At 35.9% G+C, this 13,384-nt stretch overlaps 1 long non-coding RNA gene across 1 annotated transcript; it reads left to right on the top strand.

Moving 5' to 3' along the window:
* Nucleotides 1–12,080: 12,080 nt before the first annotated feature.
* Nucleotides 12,081–13,384, top strand: LOC115927147. The gene is made up of 2 exons (XR_004065451.1): nt 12,081–12,521; nt 12,949–13,384. It is a non-coding gene; the product is annotated as an uncharacterized LOC115927147 (long non-coding RNA).

Below are 13,384 nucleotides of genomic sequence, written 5' to 3'. Positions count from 1 at the left end.
GGGCGGATCTAGCTTTTTGCTAAGGGGGGGGGGCGAGCCGACTTTTTTTGGGGTGTTTAATTTGAACCCCGTAAGTGATGTTTTCCTGGCATCTATTAACACAATGGAGACCATAAAAAGCAGTGCATGATAACGTCTTTTTAAATCAAGTAACAGTTAAATACACAGTTATATCCAGAGTTATCATGTGTTTGGCTAGGTTACCAGATGAGTTGAATATCTTCTCACAATATTTGCACTTGAAAGGGTTTCTCTCCAGCGTGCGTTCTTTTTTCTTTCTTTTTTTTTCTTCTTTTTTTTCCCTTTTTTGTTTTTGTTTGTTTTTTGGGCCGCCCAAGGGAGGGTTTAAACCCCCTAAATCACCCCCCCCCTTATATCCGCGCCTGTTTAATCTTGTGATTATCTTGTGGTTTCCAAACCACAAGATAACCACAAAATACTTGTAAGATTTTCTTTTTTTTTACCGTCTGAATTGGCTTTCACCGTGTGAATGCGGCTAATAACAAAAAACACAATTACAATAATGATGAGGATTATTATTATCATCATCATAATTATTATTATTATTAATATTATAATTGTTATCATTATAGACTAAGCAAATATCATTCCCAAAACCTGGGGGGGATGATTGTACATGCCCCCCCCCCCCCCCCCCCCCCGTTGTCTACGCCCCTGGACGTACCCCTTAATTTATTCTTAATTTTAATCAATTAAATTGAACAAGTTATTGACGATTCAATAGAAGAAAGAAAAAAAAATAATCCTACCTCTCTCACTCTCTGGATGCGGCGAAGGTGATGCAGATAAGCCATTTTTCTTTCTTGTTCAGCAGTTGTCTGTGGAACAATAATGAAATGAAATTGTTAGGAGTCTGAATTACTAAAGGCAACATCTATATTAAAAAAAATGCATTTATTTCATACATTACCATAGAAGTAAAACACAAGCTAATTAACTAACCAAAGTTTATAGATCGTATAAAATGAACCAGCGTAGGTCTACTCGTATCAGATGGGGGGGGGGGGGGTAGTGAGCACTTTAATTCTGTTTTCTTACTCAACACCCCCCCCCCTTCCCTGTTTTTAAATTTTGTTAAGCCCCCCCCCCCAAAAAAAAAAAAAAATTGCATAGATCTAGAGCCTAGATTCTAGATCTAGGTCTAGAGTCTATTATTTATTATTAAAGTTAGACCTAGATCTAGGTCTATGAAAGATCTACCTCGAAGCAGTTCCCCAAAGTTGACAGCCCTGTCTAGATCTATACACAAATGCATACCGTCGGTGGGGTGACAAAACCTTGTAGACCTAGGGTCTATCTCAATTTTTTTAGATTTTGATTTTTTTGCATAATTTTGTACCTATAAATGGCCTAGATCTACGGCACCACCTGATAAATCCATGGAACGCCTCCTGTCTCGGCCCGGTTTTCACAAATTTTTTAGGCTAGAGTATATACAATCATGCCGATGTGGCCGGCTGTAGGCCTAACTGTTCTAGATTTTCTAAGTTTGACAGTAGACCTAGATCTACTAACCATGCTAACACTGAAAAAACTACTGAAAAACTTGTAAAGTTGTATTTTACTGCTAACGTTAGAGGTCTATTTACGTGTCATCAATTGTCACTAAAGTACCGATTTTGAGTGAAATCAGTTTATTGTTGTACAGTTGTGTTTGAAATGTTGTGAATCAATAATAAAACAGGTTTTAATTATACACAGCCAGCGCCAGGATTAGTAGTCTAATGCAGCTATGACTATGTCATGTGTCGAGCGCTGCCACTGCTGCTCATGAGCTGCACTGGGCCGGCCGAAAATGACGGCTCAGCCAACGTAAAAATGAACGAATGGGACTGTATAAAAACAATTCTTGCGATAAAACCCAAGTGAAAAACAACAGTGGCATGGTCTGATTACGAGTGGAATTTATATATTCATCAAATGAACGAGAAATAAATTGAACAAACACATTTGATAACTAGTAAATGAATGTTCCCGACGGAAATACATCGATTTACTTACGATTCGTGTTTTGAATTCTGCCGCACACGATATGATTGACATAAATTTCAGTAAATGTCGTCTGTGATTTTTGTTCAAAAATTTCAGCGCCAATTTCAAAAAGAGCAGACGATGTGGTGTTTGCGCACGCGCGGGGGATTGTACCACTGATTGTACCACTGATTGTACTACACCTCAGGGTAGTACAAAATCTAGACCAAATTTTGACGTAGTTAAACCCCCGGGGGTTTAAACCTGCTTTGTGAATACTAAAATCAGAGGTTTAAACCTCGGAGGGGGGTTTTGTACCACACCCATGGTACAATCCCTCTTTGTACCACTGTTGTGAATTCGGGCCAATATCAATTTGTTTGTAAAAATAGTGGAAAATTATGAAAGAAAACAAATGACGATTCTATGTTGTGTAATAGTTTTACGCGCGCATGCGCATATGCGCGATTTTTAAAAAAATGCTTAAAAACGTATGAAAAATTATTTTAGGACTGTTTTGAGCATTTTAAAATTTCACGGGCTACCTGCCGTAGCAACATACAACATTGAAAAAGACTTAATACATGTCTAATTGACAACGAAACCGTGTTAAGTCTTTTGTCAACTGTGTTTGTTGCTACGGCAGGCATCCAGGGGAAAGATGAAATCATGGAAATGCAAACATTACTTTAAACAAACATAATTTGTTTACTCCTTGCTCATTTTTTTTTTTGATTGGGGCGACATATTTAGGGCAGAAAATGAAATTTCTAGAAATATGATTCTTTTTCCTTTGAAATTCAGATACCGTCCGCCAAATTACTTTTTGGTATCCTTTCTTCAAATTTATTTTAATCACTAATGCGTGAAATATATGCATCATGGGCCGGGGTTGCATCAAATGAAAAAAGAGGATCTAAGCATCGATAATTGTCGGGTTTTTTTCTTTCCAAGACACACTGTATTAGGAGATTCCTGTAAATAATTTGGGTTTAACTTGATTTTCATTGATGGGATTAATCCAGGTCAAGATGTGTTAAATATTTAACTTACATAATTAGTGCCAAAAACTTGAATGCTCTTTTCGATGACGCGATGTAAACTAACGTTTTTTTTAACATTGAAAAGTGTACCTTACAAACTTGTTAATATCATGTATGATGAGAAAACCTTGTAACTGAGAGGAGAAAAAACATTCCAGAGTTGCACAATTATTACTTTAAAAGGAAATTGCATTTCTTGATTTCAGTATTGACACAAAAAACTTAGTGAGGTCAAGAAATGCAACTTCCTTTTAAATCTTTAAATTTTTTACTCTGTAATCAGGATCGATGTCAAAAAAATTGAATGCTGATTATGATGATACGATGTAAAGTAACATTGTTTTGAAATTGAAATTATTAAACTACAAACTTTTTAATATCATGTATGATGAGAGAACTCTAAGTTTTCTATGTAGTTCAAACTGATTTTGGAAATTAAAGTCCACAAATTATGTTTCTGAATTTAAAATGTCGTGGATTTTATGTTATTTGCATTGTGTGTGAGTAAAAAACTTCAAATTAATGCTTAATTTGGAAATCAGGCAAAATTATGACTTATATTCTCTATTGAACAATTAAAGGTTACTTAACAGCTGTGAACAAAAGAACATTAATCAGTGGTTTAGTTAAACCCTTAGTCAACAAGTTACAACCCTAGTTGAATCCACCTTTGTTTTAATCAGTAATGAGTAAAAACGTGTACTTAATAGCTTAGTACAGGTTTTTTTTTTACTCAATATTGATTGAGTAAAATATTCTACTCAACTATGCATTTCTCAGAAAACATCATACTCAATATTTGAGCAAAAAAATGCTCAAACAAATTGAGTCAAAACATGTATTCGTTGATTGCGTAAAATTTGGCTCAACTCATGAGCAAAATCACTAAGATATCAAAGTATGTACAGGAACATGATGTTGATATGTTGTTTATTACCAAAACATCGTTAAGTGAAGCAGATGACATAGTAATTGGGGAGTGTACACCACCTGGTTTAACATTCATAAGTTCACCTAGAATCTCAAGTACTCGATGAAGGGGTATCGGTGTATTATTTAAAAAAACAAGACTCAAAATGAAGAAGAACAATTAAGAATTTGCTTCATCAACTTTTGAATATATTCATGTTACAAATATTTCAAGTTCGGTACATTTTATTTTTGTTTACATACCTCCTACATGAGTTTGAAACAGGTTAAATCTGTAAGATTTCCTTACCAAGATTCATAAATTTATTAATAAAACCTCTTTGATTCCAGGAAAGTTACTACAGACCAGTTTTTAATGTGTCCTTTCTTGGTAAACTTATTAAAAAAGCTGCTTGTTCCAATAACATGTTGATTCTGTTCAATCTGCTTATAGGCCACATCATAGCAGAGAGTCAGCACTAGTCAAGTTTACAAATGATATCATGTTTTCTGTTGACTGTGGCAGAGTTGTTTTGATTGTACTTTTAAATTTTTCTGCAACTTTCGACACGATCGACCACGGAATTTTCTTATCTCGTTTTTACAGCAGAATAGGTGTAGCATCTACAACTATATCATGGTTCCAGTTAGTCCTATCTCACAGGATGGTCCCCCAATGTTAACATTACTGGCGAGCTCTCTTAACCCTTTAATCTTGATTTTAAACTTCCTCAGTGATCGATAGTTGGGCCCATCGGGTATCTCACTCCCCTAAACCACTCCTTGACTAGTTACACTGACTTTCTGTAAGATATCATATCGTTTTTAAATTATTTTTGTTAGTCTTTAAATCCATTAATAAACAGGCACCTCAACACCTACGTGATCGTTTGACCCTATACACCCCTCCCAGGAATGAACGAGCCTTCAGTGACCCACTCTGTCTCACATTCAACACCACACGGAAACTAGCTAGAGATGGGACTTTCATTATAACTGACTCTAAATAAGCTACCTTTTATACTCAAGCAATCACTATATGTCTCTTCATTCAAAAAGGAACTGAAAACATGTTTTGGGTAATCCAGATTTTTTTTTATTCTAAGAGGTTTTAGTTTAATTTTTGTATGAATCATCTTGATGTACGCGCTCTGGGCCGCTCTGTGAAAAGCGCAGTATATAAATAATACAAATAATTATAATAACAATAATATAATGAAGCTATCATCTTCTTTTGGATTGTAATTCCTTAACCATAAGCAAGTATTATTTACATATTGCTCCGATTGTCTCATTTTCGCTCGCTCGATCACTGCAGCACAAACATAGCTCGTTCGACGTCACTACCAAACTAGCCAATCAGCTGTCAATGACGTCATATTGAATGCGGCGGCAAATATATTTTGTGAAATTATTGAGAAATTGACTATTTCTAATTGCAAACTAGTTTTATTTTTGGATGGAAGAGCAGCCATTGTTATCTTGACATTCATTGAAGTAATCAGAATAGGGTAAGTTACTTCTAAGATGATTTAAGAGGTCCATTTTGTAGATATTTTTTTTAATTTCTTAGAATGTTCCACTGTGTTGCAGGGTACCGGGTGTATGCCATTGGGTGTGATGTGTTCGCGTGCTAAAAGTACAGGCCACCGCGCCGTCGGGTGTATTCTCGTACTGATGTAGGTGCAACGCTAGAATGGCTACCACGCCCACTTCCCTCTCTATGCCTTTCTGAACATTCCCTTCCTTCTCAATACAATAACATTCACATGCCTAAGTTATTAAAACCATACCGCCTCGCCACTTCCATTACATAGTCATTAAAAGGATCCGCATATACAACATTTTCCTGCTATACGTTGTACTGCAGGAAAATACAAATCTCCATGGTATACCTTACAGTCCAAACGATAAATATGTGCCTTTAACGAAGCAGGCGAAAATCGGCGTAGCAGACGACACTTGATAGTAATTTTAAATGTGAGATTGCTTTGCTAAATATAAATTACTTTGTTAATAAATATCAACTAAAATTTCTTTTACATTTCTTTAAACCATCATTGATATTTAATAATTCATGAGTGAATACAAGAAACATACCAAACTATAGAATTATATGAAATACTTGGTGGCAATTAGGGGAGTTTGACGTGATGACCGATTGCACCCCTCTGTTAATAACCGAATAGTCCATGGTGTGTCATGAATATTCTTGTTTTTGCTTACCTCGGCTAAATGTTTGCTTTTACTAAATTGAAAAATTACGGTGGGGGGGGGGGGGGGAGTGGATGAAATGGACATAATGAAATAGACAGAAGTGATCTATGATAATTCGTGCTTTTTATGTTTCGTGTGCTCGACCTATAATCTTCAAATCGCTTGGTGAACTGAGTCCAAAGTTAGACTTGTTTCACATGTGTATTATAGGCAATGACGAGCTTGCAAACTATTTTGAAAAATTACGGTGGGTGAACTTTCAAAAGTCAATGAGACATGAGGGCTCCAATGAAAGAGCTAGTGAAAACGTACGTCGGGGTGGATGTGCTTTTCGTTTAAACAAAAAATGAATTTTTAACGATTTTAAAAAAAAACGTTCATAGGCTAACATGTTAGGCCGCTGACTCTGATCATGCTCTGACGATAGGGGCGTTGTGAAATGAGACTAAACGGAGCAATATGTATACTGCGCTTTTCACAGAGCGGCCCAGAGCGCGTACATGAAGATGAATCATCAAAAAATGAAATTAAAACCTCTTAGAATCATAAAATCATGAAAATAAAATAGTGAAAACGTACGTCGGGGTGGATGTGCTTTTCGTTTAAACAAAAAATGAATTTTTAACGATTTAAAAAAACAACGTCCATAGGCTAATATGTTAGGCTGCTGACTCTGATCATGCTCTGACGATAGGGGCGTTGTGAAATGAGACTAAACGGAGCAATATGTATACTGCGCTTTTCACAGAGCGGCCCAGAGCGCGTACATGAAGATGAATCATCAAAAAATGAAATTAAAACCCTTCAGAATCATAAAATCCTTTTTGAATGAAGAGACAGATAGTGATTGCTTGAGTATTAAAGGTAGCATATTTAGAGTCAGTTATATTATATGCCACTTTTCCCGTAGTAAATGTATAAGTAGTAAGTATCAAGTATCAAGTATCAAGTTTATTTGTCTTCCAGAAAACACATGTGACAAAATATAACAGAGTATAATCATAACAGAACAATGTAGAACAGAGAAAGACGAGGAGACCTTGATTGAAGCACAGCTTGTTAAGTTAAGGCCCCCTCATATGATGTGATAAAGATAACTGATTCATAAATTCAACAACAAATATGGAATATATAAAACTATTTACAAAATACTCTCAGAGAACAACTACCCAGCGATGCATCGACCACAGCATGGATGACTACAACAAGTATACCGGAAGATGCACACATCCCCATCACACCGGGTGAGCTAACAAACTCACCGTGTGTGTGAAATAAGTATCATATTAGCAAAAATCAACCCACCCATGGGAGGTCGATCTAATATGGACAAACCCAAGCTGACACCAAATCGAGACATTAATGAGTTATTGCTCTCTGAGTGCAGAGGTCAAGAACGACAGGTAGGAATATATGGTATATGTACAGATGAGAAAGAATAAGAAAGAAAAGGGATAAAGGGGATTATGTCAAAGTCAAGAAATAACAAAAAATAGATCGAGAGTAGAGTTAAATATGCTACAGTACACCAAAAATAAAGCTTGATAACACATTCATGTGTCATCGACATACTTGTGAGGTAAATATGACCTAAGTCTACGTTTAAAAGCTGAGATACTTGAAGTATTTGTTATAGTAGTATTAAGTGAATTCCAGAACCTGGGGCCAGTGGACATTAGTGTATTCAAAGTGAAGGCTGTCCTTGCATATGGTAAATGGAGAGCAGAAGCCTGTCTAGTATTATAGCTGTGAATTTGGTTATTTCTTTTAAAGATTTGAGCAAGGGCAGCAGGGAGGTCCCCAGAGTGAATGCTAAACATGAGCATTACAAGTTGCATTGAATAGAGATCTTCTAGTTTTAGAATACCGTTTTCATAAAAAAATAGATTTGTATGTGCACGATAATTCGCTTTACAAATTATTCTAATAACCCGCTTCTGCACAACAAAAAGCCTGTGGATTTGAGTTTGGGATGATTTGCCCCATGCCAACATACCATAATTAATATATGATAAAATAAAAGTAGAGTACAAAATGAACAATACTTCTTGCGGTATACATGATCTCAACTTATAAATATTTTTTGACACCACTTTACTTAATTTGTCCACATGAGTTTTCCAATTCAGTTTCTCATCTATGTGTATCCCAAGAAATTTTGTTGAAGTTACTCTTAAATACCACTTCGCCTGGAAAAACATTAACTGAATTACTGAACAGTATACAATTAGTTTTTTGAAGATTCAAGGATAACTTATTAGCATTAATCCACTTCATTACTTTTCGAGACTCTTTATAATAATTGCTTATGGTTAAGAAGTTACAATCCAGAAGAAGATGGTAGCTTCATTATATTATCGTTATTATACTACGGGAAAAGTCACAATATTAACTCTTCACCAATCATAGAAACTATTCACCAAGTCACCGTCACGTATACCATACATATAAAATATTTAACTACCCTACGCTAACTTTTCACCACCTCAGCTTGATGTACATTTCTTATGAATAAACTTGAATGTGTATTCTTCACCACTGTACGATAAATTGTCGAAACCCCAGGAATATGTACATTTTTTATACATTCATATTTGTGCCTAACAAGATTAATGAACTACATTGCAATCGACAAATTTGTCCATTTTCTTTTTCCCAAGGAATCTTCATAATTTATTTATAACTAACGGTTAAAGTGCATGGGAAGTTTGTCGATGTATTGACCCCAATAACTTGTTTGGAATGATATCACCCTCTGCTGCTACCTTGCCTACTCTGCCTCTTGTAGATTCACTTAATTGTTGTCTTTTAGCAGCTTGTTGCAGCCCGGTTGTGGAGGAAATCTCAGTTGATTTCGTTTCATTGATTTCCCTCTTCCACATTTCACAGTGTTACGAGAATCTTTGGTGCATGCAAGAGTGTGTGGAGTTTGATATTTACACATTCCCTCTGTAACGCGCTTCACCTTGTCCAGGGCATCACGGGTGATGTGGGTGCAATTAGTGCCTAGTTACATTCATGTTCTAAACCGCTACTCTGATATGGGATTTATGTTATAGTTGTCCGTTATACACTCTTAATGTCAGCGAGTAAATTGTGCCGAGAAAAACAAGTTGAGTAATAAAATGAGCAATTCAGTACTCAAGCTGGAGTAAGACCTTAATTTTAGTGGTACTCGTCTCCCGAGTAATTTGTTACCTTCGATAAAGAGTAAATCAATGACTCAACATTGAGTAAGAACTTCGTTTGTGTCAATTTTGAGTAAACTACGATTGTGTATTAGCTGTCTCGTGTATGCATGTGCGCGTGCAGAGAGATCGATGCAAAAGAACTGAGATAGATATGACACATTGGGAAGAAATTCTGAGCTCATGGATCGAGCTTGGAACAGCTCCAACCGACATTTCTAGGTAAGAAATCCTCATGATAATATTAAAAGAGCTACCGTGTGATATTTAGTCAAGTTTCAAGGACACTGTGTTGATCAACATTGTGAAATAATTGTTGTAACTGTCGATGTCATTAATTTAATTGTGAACTTGGGCAATTCTCTAAGGTCGAGCGTGCATGCATTAATTTAGTGACCGGTAATAGCTAGCCTACTTTATTGTATTTGTATTAAACATGTATTGACCTGGGGTAGGCCTATTGATGCAGATGGTTGTAGGACAATTACCCCTGGGCAATCGGCCAATTACCAGCGGGACAATTACGCCCCCCCCCCCAGAAAATAACCCCCTGAAGACAACCACCCCAGAGGACAATTACCCCCTAGGACTCGGAGTAGGACAACTTCCCCCCGATTTTATCAAAACCAAATAGTTGTTATCATCCTATCGAAACTTAATGCACATAAATTAACCTGTACCTTGTTTATTCCTATCATGTTAACTACATATCGAAATGTTATCATTTTAGGAAGGAACTGGCTTGGACTTTTTTTCTGGCCTCCTTCAGAGGAAGGAGCCAACTGCTTTTGATGATACTTTGAGGGACACCAATGAAGCCAGGACAGTGTTACGTAGTCATCGAGAGAAGCGCCTATTCATGCTCTTTATTGAAAGCAGCAGTTGACTACTGCTACAAGATGTTTCAAATACTACAGCTGGATTACCCTGCCCAGGCAGCTGTCATATGGGACTTCTTTGTCGTCTCATTTATGGAATTCGTACCAAGAATTTATTAAACCATGGACCCTAGTACAGATGGACTAATAATGAGAGTCTTTCTTTGATCACATCATTCCTACCGCCACCTGATAATATGTATGTTGATGAGGACATTTAATTGACGCGACAATGTGGATTATGAAATCACGCATCATCACAGACAAAAGAACTTTTACATTCTTCAGATTCTTTTCGCTAGGCCAGGGCCCAGAGTGTAGTTTCAGGATAAGTATCGTGATTTAAGACCAGTTGGAGAAGCAGTGAACCCCAAATTCTGACAATTTGTGCGATATAAGATTGATTATTAAAGAAGTGGACACTGCATGGTAGACATACATCTGGACTCAAAAACTTTGAAAAATACTTATTCTTTACTGTCATATTACCTTCTATTCCTTGGAAATGGATAGGATAAGTTTTAAAATAAAGTTTAAAATCATTGTGTTACAGCCAAATTTACAGGTTTCTCGTGTAAACTACTTTTAATTTTCTATTGAAGACTTCATATACGTTAATATTCATATGCACATACATTTCCGTGATTTTAAGCGATTCAGCTTCTTTTGCGCAGGCATTTTTTTTTAGAGTTCCAGGCATAGTTCTGTTTTTTTATGGCTAACTGGCGGCGGTCGTGATGAGATCAAAGCCGGGAAGCATGTTTGGAATGTCATTATGATACTTTTGACAGAGTCAGGTGCATGCATGTATTATGGTACCGATCAGTGTCCATTTGTAGTAGGTCCACGATTAAATGACCTCGTTTTCACTGGCTGCCTTTTGTCAATTATGTTTGTTGGTACGGCAGGCAGCCAGGGGAAAAGAGTTCGTTTAATGAAATTATGGAAATGCAAGCATTACTTTAAACAAACAGAACTTTTTATTCCTAGCTCATTTTTCCTGATTGAGGTGTCATACTAAAGGGCATAAAATGAACTTTATATAAATGTGATTTTATCTTTGAAATTTAGATACCGTCCGCCTTATGAATTTTTGGTATCTTTTCTTCAAATTTATTTTGATCACTCATGCGTGAAACATGCATCATGCTAGTTGCATTAAATAAAAGAGGAGGATCTAAGCTTTACAAATATGTGTTATTTATTAATTGTGATTAAGTTATGATAAAATATCGATAATTCTCGGATTCGTTTTTTCTGGGACGCACTGTAAAAATATAAATCAGGAGATTCCTATACTGAATTAAACTTTTTATTTTACTTGATTTTCATTTTAGGCGTTAATCCTTGTCAATATGTGTCAAACATTTAACTTACATAATTGATGCCAAAAACTTGAAAGCTCATTACGATGATTCGATGTAAAGTAACATTGTTTTAAAATTGAAATTGTTAAACTACATACTTTTTAATATCATGATTGATGAGAAAACTCTGAGTTTTCACAGTGATTCAAACTGATTTTGGAAATTAAATTCCACAAATTATGTTTAATACTGATATTTAACATTCAGAATTGATGCCAAAAACTTGAATGATGATGCGATGTAAGGTAATATTGTTAAACTACATACTTGTTAATATCATGTATGATGAGAGAACTCTGAGTTTTCACTGTGGTTCAAACTGATTTTGGAAATTAAGTCCACAAATTATGTTAATGGTATTCAACACATAGAATTGATGCCAAAAACTTGAATGATGTGGCGATATAAAGTAACATTTTTTTAATTGAAATTTTTAAACTACATACTTTTGGTACATGGTATTGTTAGGATTCAACCTTTCCCTCAATGCTACCCGCTTATTTGTTATGTAGATTACAGCATTGGGTTGAATGCATTGCGTAGTTAGGCTCCACTGCACTCTACATACATGCACATGTAGCTCCAACAGGTGGTGCATATCTATAGTGGGTGGGTTGAATGCATTGGGTAGTTAGGCTCCACTGCACTCTACATACATTGTAGCTCAAACAGGTGATGCATAGCTATAGTGGGTGGGTTGCCTTACTTTGCAGTGTAGTGTCACTATCTGCACACAAGTCATACAGGCAGGACCTATGGGTTGGAGGTGGATGAAAGTTGTTTCATAGGACCTATGGGTTGGAGGTGAATGAAAGTTGTTTCATAGCATTTTGCGCTGCAAGTCCAATTTCCATAGAGAGTCACGATCACCAGAACCGACATTGAGGCCTGCCCCGATTTTCTGCATTTCAGTCAACCAGTCAAACTGTAAGTTTAATCCAAGTTTAATCCATTTTTGTATTCCTTTTTATAATAATACATTTGGGTGTGTTCATTTGTCATTGAGACAGTCAAGGTCACAAGTGAACCTTTGAATTAGGGATGAATAATGAAGACTGCAAATCATTTCTCTAAAGTAATAATGTAACTTTTTATACATTATATTGTTCATTTCTGAATAATAACTGAAAGTACATGTTCGCAGGATTTGCACTCAGTAATTCAGGCTCTTTTGGATGTTGAAAGGATATTTGTAATGCAATGTAACTCATTATGATAGAAGCCTTTTCTGTAATGCATTTTATTGTATTGCCTGAAGATGGTTATAGTCTCGTTAAAAGATATTAAGTAGATGATGAATAATTTAGTATTATTCCGTAGACTATTAATAGCCTGGGTTAATGTTAATTTGTAGATGGTGTTCCGGCTAGGACGTACAGAGCAAGTCCGGTATCTAAGTTCATGCCACAATGGGTGGATCTCTACCTGTAACGACTAAGGAGAGATGAAGGTGCCATTACAGATGTAGCAACCCCTTCGTTACACGGGACAAGTTCCAGCAACAGTAACAACTATGGTTTCTTTGTTCCCATGAACAATATTTTATTATCACATCTTGAGTGATTGCATCACTAAAGTGGGTTATTTTATTTATATTTCCAGACGTACGATAAACTTACGACCATTTTCAGTGACGATACTCTGTACAAATGTGTGATTTTGTGACATCTTAGAATACAACCTCAGGGTTGGGTTCAATATATATTTTATATCTTTATATGCATTTCTATTGTGATAAGAAGTAATGTAATAAAGATAAGAAGAAGATGATATCCTTTGATACACTTTAA

This window comes from Strongylocentrotus purpuratus, unplaced genomic scaffold (genome assembly GCF_000002235.5).
Source record: "Strongylocentrotus purpuratus isolate Spur 01 unplaced genomic scaffold, Spur_5.0 spur5_scaffold_20, whole genome shotgun sequence".
In the NCBI taxonomy this organism is placed as follows: domain Eukaryota; kingdom Metazoa; phylum Echinodermata; class Echinoidea; order Camarodonta; family Strongylocentrotidae; genus Strongylocentrotus; species Strongylocentrotus purpuratus.
Note: the sequence above shows the minus strand (reverse complement) of the source record. Positions and strands in the feature narration are given on the sequence as shown.